The 7,814-nt window shown below is 53.3% G+C and overlaps 1 protein-coding gene across 1 annotated transcript in view; it reads left to right on the top strand.

Annotated features, from left to right (window-relative positions):
• The first annotated feature begins 1,543 nt into the window (after window positions 1-1,543).
• CTSB (cathepsin B) overlaps window positions 1,544-7,814 on the top strand; it is a 31,461-nt gene continuing 25,190 nt past the window's right edge. The window contains exon 1 of the mRNA XM_027088044.1: window positions 1,544-1,665. The gene's annotated coding sequence lies outside the window, so the exon portion shown is untranslated. The remainder of the gene's footprint in view (window positions 1,666-7,814) is intronic.

Genomic DNA, 7,814 nt, shown 5'->3' with positions numbered 1-7,814 from the left:
ACTTTGTGCCTCTTCCGAGCACTGTTATGGAATTCAAGAATGACTGATGTCATATGAAGGTGACTTGGCAAAACACTGACTTGCAGTCTGGAGTCCAAGGCTGGAGTCTCTTGATCCCCTGCTTACAACTGCTGTTGTAAGTTCCTTGGATATTCCACACACTTGAGGATGCAGCAACCATGTGTGGACTGAGTCTTTTTTCCTTCCACTCTTACCCCTAACTGGGACCAAACAGGTGCGACCACGTGTCCGGAGACTCTCTGAAGGGCCCTGGCATGCACAGGGACTGTGTCACAGCTCATGGCCAGGCATCTGCAGGACACAGCAGACATCCAGGGCCTCCTGGAGTTGGCCAGATCTACAGCTTTCTTACTACAGGAGCACCAGGATAAAATACCAGACTTTTCTGAGCCCGTTGAATAATACTGGGATCATACCAACCTCGCAAGATTGTCATGCGTGTTAGAAACATCCAGGGGACTTCCCTGGTGGCGCAGTGGTTAAGAATCCACCTGCCAATGTAGTGGACACAGGTTCTAGCCCTGGTCCGGGAAGATCCCACATGCCACGGAGCAACTAAGCCCGTGCGCCACAACTACTGAGCCTGCGCTCTAGAGCCCGTGAGGCACAACTACTGAGCCCGCGTGCCACAACTAATGAAGCCCACGCGCCTAGAGCCCGTGCTCCACAACATGAGAAGCCACCGCAATGAGAAACCCTCACACTGCAATGAAGAGTAGCCCCCGCTCGCAGCAAGCAGAGAAAGCCCGCGCGCAGCAACGAAGACCCAACACAGCCCCAAAGTAAATAAATAAATAAATTTATTTTAAAAAAACATCCGGGGAATCATGGAACCAAGTGGGACTTGAGCCCCTCCATCAGCCTCCATAGGGACCCCCACCCCCAAGTAAACTTCAGGTACAACAGTGTGCTTGCTGTGTACGACCTCTTCAGGACCGGCCTCCTGGCAACCACTCTTCCAAACAGATTTTTGCCTCTCAGGTGCTTCTCTATAGAAATCCTGATGCAGCTCCTGAAATTAGTACTCAGTGGTAATTAACTACTACCTTTTTTTTTTCTTACATAGCTGGACGATCTGATAGGCACAGTCTCAGAATAGTAAAGCTAACAGCCTTTTAAGGCTCTTCTGGGACGCCTGCTGTCTCGATACCCCCATCTCTGGCAGTTGTTTCTGGATCAACGAAATAAGAAACAGCTGTCCCCTCCCTTAAGTAGGAATTCGGGCTTTGGCTTTGATGCGCTGCGTCTCGGCCGGGTGGGCCCCGGGGAATCTCTCCAGGCGGGGTGAGGCCCCGAGGGCCGCCTCCAGCCCCCTTCCGCTCCGCACGGGTCCCAGCGCGCAGGGTGGAAGCCGGCGGCACTCAGAAGCCCTCTTCCCAGGCGGCTGGAGGCCCGGGAGCCGGGCGGGCGCGGCGGCGGGGCGCCGGCGGTCACGTGGTGAGTCAGCCGGGCGCGGGGCGGGGCGGGGCGCCGGCGGTCACGTGAGGAGTCAGTCGAGCGCGGGGCGGGGCCGGGCGCTCTACTTAGCGCGGGGGCGACCCTGAGGAGCTACAGCTGCTGCTCAGGCACCGGCACCATCTCCAGCGCCGGCCAGGGCGGTCTCACGCTGCAGGCCCAGGCCCTCTGCGGCGGCGGCGGAGCGCGGTGAGCGAGTGCGTGCGGGCGGGTCGGGGGGATGGGGAGACCGGCGTCCCTGGCCGGCGGAAAGGGGGACCCTCGGGCAGTCGCAGCCGGGCGAGCCGGGGCGAGCCGGGGCGGCACGGCGTCCTCCCGGACGTCGTTGTGGTGAGAAAAGCAAAAATGAATCCCAGCGCGGGTAGCCGGTGCTCCTCCCCCATTCCCACCCACTCCGGCTGGGAGGCTCGTGTTCCCCCCCCCGCAGCCCCCAATCCCCGAGTCGTGTTCTGACCCCAGGCCGGGTCATCCAGACCCCACGGTCCGCCGTCTTCAGGGCCGGGGAGGGCCGGGCGGTGGGATCCGAGGGAGGAGCCTGCGAGGAAGAGCTTGGCCCGGGCCCCGCTGACTTCGGCGGCAGCTCGGCTCCCCAGCCCCTTTTGAGCTAATGGGCCTCAGTTTCCTCGGTAAATTGCTGGGATGATAATATTTACCTGCATCAGTTTTAGGTGTATTCTTTTTCTAAAGGGTTTGCCCGGGCAGTTTCTTGCACACAATCACACCCAAGTCCGGGGACCCCCAGAAGACAGAAATTGGAAAACAGGAACCTGGAACTGGGTGGAGGAAGGTGGGACCCACAGAAAGAGTTAAATCCACAGATGGGAGGAGAAACTAAGCAGAGGGGGGGACAGGAGGCTGTAGGACCCGGGGTACCAGCCCCGGGAGTGTGGGGGGAGGGAGAGGCTGGGCCCACCCCTGGTTTGCTAAGGAAGGGAGCCGGTCTGGGCCCAGGGTGCTGCGGGAGAGGCGAAGGCAGAGCAGAGCCCCGGGGGCATCGCCTGTCGCTCAGCTGATGACCGTGGAGGCCTCGGAGAGGGAGCGTTGTGGGGTGACCGAGTTTGGGGGTCCGCCGGCTGTCCAGGTAGATGTGAATTGGATTTGTCTTCTTCGTGGGCCTCGGTCAACCCCTTCCCCCGGCACTGAGGAAGCCAGTAGGCTGGCACGGGGAGAAGGACAGTAGCTCAGGCTCCACATTCCCCCTCTCTGACCCAGGAGAGACTCGTACCCAGTGTGGGGAGGAGGGGTTCAAAGGGAGGCCTAGAACCTTTGGTTACCTTTGGAAAAACTGACCCTCAGGTGCCTCACTACAGGCGAATGCAGCTGAGGTGCGTTCATCTAATTGATTCTGTAGATGCAGGGTGGTATGAGGAAGAGCCTTAGCAGGGCGTCTGCTTTGGTAAAGGCTACTTTCCTTTTCTTTCGTAACATCCTTAACTTCCTGGAGGATTGTTTCCTGTTGGCACGGGGGATGGTGACTTAGCGCCTTTGAGCTTCATAGAGAAAGGGGCTGTGCTGCCCCCAACCTGTGTGGCTTTCCCAACGAGCTGAAGGCACCCTGGAGAATGGATTCGCTCAAACCTTTGGGGGCATTTTTGTCCCAGAGCTGGGGTGCAGCCAAGTGGAAGGGTGCAGATCCCTCATCTGGGGGCGTCCCAGGCCCAGGGGAAGGCGACTTGTGCCAGACACAGCCCTGGCTCCACTTGAGCTCCCCTGCTGCTGGGTCTGGACAGCCTGTTTCTGAACTGGCCAGGCAGTGAGTGTGGAAGCCCTTTAGCTCCAGGAAGCACCTGCCTGTGTGCTGCCGATTCAGCAGCCTGAGCTGCGGCCCTCCTTGTAGATGGGCTCTTTCTTTCCCCAGCTGCCGGCCCTGGGAGTTGGAGTAGGACGTGGTATATATTTTAGGGCTAAGATACCTTGTGTTACCATTGGCAGCTGGATTGGGAAGTGAAGGAAGAGTGCTTTCAGGTGAGCCTTGGGATGTCTCTTGGGTGGTTTTCTTAAATGTGGTGATGAGATGGGGTTGTATTGAATATCCCTGTGCTCGGGAGAGAAGAACTGAAACGTTTCAGGGTGAGGACCCATAGTGTCTGCCGCCTGTTTTGGGCAGTTTAGCATAAGGAAAGCGTTGGAAGTACGTGAGGCTGAACTATATGAAATGGTAGTTTTTGTACATCAAGGAGGATTGCAGTCAGGCACTTGGATATGGTTCAGCCTCACGTGTAGAGGTGGTCAGGATTGACGGTAAATTGACGAATCTAGTTGAAGCACACACAGGTGTGTGTTGGACTCACTGGGTTTTGGGAGGCTGTCGGCATTCCACCCCTCGTCCCGTGTCTTCATCTTTTTGGTTCACGCTCAGCGCACACTCCAGAGCTGCCTAAGCAAGAGTGCCTGGGAGATGACTCCCGAGTCCCTCCGTGCCTGGTATGTTCACATCCCAACCTAGTTTGGGTAGGAGGGGGATCTAGGGATCAAACACCATTAAACATTTAGACTTCAGTCCCGTTTTAAAGCGCAGGCCTCACCCCCACCTGCTTTTTGCAGCACCCACAGCTTCTTATCTCAGAGGGGCGTGTGTGTGTGTGTGTGTGTGTGTGTGTGTGTGTGTGTGTCTGTGTGTGTGTGGTCTTAGAGTCAGTGCCTTCCCTGCTGGTCATGGCCCGGGTGGGCAGACAGCAGCTTCCAGCTTCTTCACTCTGCAAATCTGTTACTGGTGTCTGAGGGACCTTGTAACTCTTATCTGCTCTTCTCTTTATGATTCTCCTGCCTGGTTGGGTTTTTTTTTCTCCTTGTTCTTTTAATACTTTGTATCAATTTGTGAATAATGTTATTGAAATTAACATACTTTAATTATACTGCATGTGTCCTTTTTCCACTTGTGTCTGTGAGATTGATTTAGGTTAATACATAGCAGGTCCAGTTCATTCATCTTAAATGCAGGGTGTATTTATTTCCTGAGGGACAGTTAGTTTTGCTTTTTCACTGTTCTCAGCACTGCAGTATCCTTGTGTCTGTCAGACACTTGCAAGAGTTCCTCTAGGGCAGAAGCAGAAGTCAGTAAGTTGCTGGGTCCTAAGGTGTGTGCACCTTCCATTTTTCTAGATACTGACAGTGCTGTCCAATGAGGTTTTACCAGCGTATATTCCCAGTGGCCTTGAGGGTTTTTGTCTCTCATATTTACCAACACCAGACATTATCGGACTTTAATTTCTGCCAGTCTGGTGCGTTTGAAATGCTGTCCTTGTTTTGATTTGCATGACTGGGAAGTCAAATTTAATTCTTTGCTCTAGGAAATCATTGATGAGGTTTTTCTATTTTTGTTGTTGATCAGTGATAGTTTGTGGGTTTTAATGTGTTTGTCCACAGCTAGAACTTAAGAAGGCTTCTTTTGATCCTAACCTAGGTATCTGGACTTGTCTGCAATTAGATAATATTTTCTGATTTTTTAACTTTGAGGATGCGTGTGGGTTTTGGGTACTGGAAGTCTGACTCTTCCACTTCACAGGTGAGAAAACTGAGGCATCTGCAAGTTTGTGACATGACAGGTGTCACGCAGATAATTGTGGAGGAATCTCTACAATTCGATCTCTTGGCAGTTCTGTCCCTACCCAGGTACACCATCCAGAGCTTGCCTTGGGTCTTTTCTTAAGCTTCAGTTCCCCTCACCTGGGAAACAAAAACCTTAATCAAGACCAGAGGCCCTTTTCCATCACTACCATCTTATGAATGCTGGGTGCTGGGAAGGATGGTGCCTGCAGTCTTGACTGTATTACCTGTCTCTACGGGGCAAATCACTCACTTAGTCTGGTCATCAAGATAACTTAGAGTTACCAGCACGGATGCGGCAAGGAGGATGGGACAGATACCATCTAGATAGTGAACTGATCAGTATAGAGCAGTGTGAAACCAGCTACTCTGCCGAGAGACCCAGCGGGGCTGAGCTTCTCTGTGACCCCCTGACCTGCTGACCTGGACTGGGGCAGGATGTGCTCACTGGAACAAACCAGTCACATGGCCTCTGGGCTTGCGCAAGACCTGGGAAGGCGATGCTGCCCAAGGGGTTCAGCTGCTCCAGGGTACAGGCCTTGTCACACATCAGCTGGGAGCCATCAGCCCCCCCCTTCTCCAAATACTTAGCCCTGCAGGTATTTGGGGGGTACTTTGTTCTGGTGGTCAAGATAGCAGGATAAACCATCATCTGAGTAGGGGGATCCTGATTTTTCTTCCACACTGGGATACAGCCGAGAATAGAAAGAATTACCCTGCGATGGCAGGAGTTAACTGGCCTGTGCACAGGGAGCTGTATGTTCGCGCTGCTGGCGCTGGTGCGTGAGGGATTGTTTTCTGGTGGCAGTAGGGCTGTCCACACCCAGCCAGGCTGCAGGGAAGATGTCTCCTTCCATCTCCCAGCAGCCTGGTGAGGGGAATGTATCTTCCCAGGGCCCCAGGGGAGGAAACCCAGACCAAGCCGGAGAGGCGAGGCCTTTCTGTTGCTTGTTCTTGTGTCTGCCAATCCCCCCCAGCAGTGCCCAGCCAGCAGGGAGATGTACTCCAGCCTGGGATTGAATTAGGGAGCTGCTGTGTTCCCGCAGGCTGGAGAGGCATGGCACACTCATCTCATTTGAATCTCCAGGGATTTCTGAAAACTTTCATGAAGTAGCCCCAAGGTCCTTCAGGATCCAGGCAGCACGCCCGTTTTAGAAGCTGAGACACAGGGATGAAGCACCTCTTCAGCATCACACTAAGTCAGGGTCAGCGTCGGGGAGCAATCCAGCAAGCAAAAGCCTCCAGAACTTTCCAGAACTTTGCCCAAATGGTCATGTTTCTCAAAACTACAAAATGTTTTGACCGCTGAGGGCCTTCTTGGGGGATCCATGGTTTTAGGCCTAGGAGAGTAACTTTCTAAGTGTGCAGGTTATGAGCTGCTGTGGATGACCTTAAGCAGTGTCCCATTTGTGGGCAGTGTAGCCGTGCGGTTTCCAGGCACCATGGGAGAGCAGCTCGAGGAGGCCTCCCTGCTGAGCCTGGTGGGAATCAGTCACTTATTTCAGGCAGACAACCGGCAGACGGGGAGCAGGGGAGTCCCTGTGAGTGTCCGAAAGGGTTCAGGTGCCGGAGGCAGGTGGGGCCTTCTCGCAGCTCCTGGAGCCTGCAGTGACGCGCTGGGTGCCTTTTCTGGGCCACACAGCGCTTGCTTGGGCGCATTTAGCTGCGGGGAGCCGGGCTGTAGGGGCTGGAGAGCCAGCGATGCCTGGCCATCTGTCTCCTTAAAGCTGTGAGGATGAAGACTGGCAGCTGTTTTTGTTTGGTTTTGGTTTTGATTTAAAGATTATAAGCCAGAAAGCAGCTTCACATGTTTCCATTAGGAACCAAGACGTAAAACAGAAAGACCACGTCAAGGCTGTGCTTCGGACTCAAGGAGAGGTCCTGGGTGTCCTTCGGGTCGATCAGAGCACATCTGAGGTCGGGTCGCTTGTACCGCTCCAACATGGAGGTGTAAGTGGGCGGCTGACATGGAGGGGAAGCGCAGGCCTGCTGGTTCTGTGTGGGTGCGCTGAAATGGCCCAGGCTCCCGGAGCCAGTGCCGCGGTGACAGCAAGGGGCAAGAGCAGCCTTTGTGGAAGAGAAACACAAGCTGTAGCAAGGTCCCACTGAACCTTCACAACCCTCCAGCCCTTCCACCTTCCCCCCGCCTAGAGCCACTTTGCTGACATGTAAGAAACAAACTTAATTTGTGGCTATTGGCAAAATGAAGGCACTCAGTTCTTTAGAGCCAACAGTGAAAGGGGTCAGCAGTATTTAAGCGGCAGCAGTGGGTAAGGGAGAGCAGAGGACCTGATGAAAGACTGTGGCTGGAAATGCATCCGTCTTCTTCTGGATTAGTCAGAAGATTGCAGCTGGCTGATTTGGAAAATTCAGGTACATGTCCTGTCTCCTTAGATCAGATTTAGAAACCAGTCTACAGAGGATTCTTAACTGTGTAAGAAGGCTGTTTTAAAAATCAAGCTTGCCGTATGATTATCTCAAAACATGCAAAGAAAGCTTTGGACAAAATTCAACACCCATTTATGATAAAAGCCCTGCAGAAGCAGGCATAGGGGGAACTTTATTCAACATTAAAAAAGGACATATATAACAAACCCACAGCCAATATCGTCCACAATGGTGAAAAAATGAAACCATTTGCACTAAGATCAGGAACAAGACAAGGTTGCCCACTCCCACCAATCTTTTTTTTTATATGGCATTTTTTTTACATCTTTATTGCAGTATAATTGCTTTACAATGGTGTGTTAGTTTCTGCTTCACAACAAAATGAATCAGTTATATATATATAT

The sequence above is a fragment of the Aethalodelphis obliquidens genome, unplaced genomic scaffold (assembly GCF_003676395.1).
Source record: "Aethalodelphis obliquidens isolate GAN/ISIS:26980383/991018 unplaced genomic scaffold, ASM367639v1 scaffold61, whole genome shotgun sequence".
NCBI classification, from domain to species: Eukaryota; Metazoa; Chordata; class Mammalia; order Artiodactyla; family Delphinidae; genus Aethalodelphis; species Aethalodelphis obliquidens.
The sequence above is the reverse complement of the archived record's forward strand: the minus strand, read 5'-3'. Positions and strand labels throughout refer to the sequence as shown.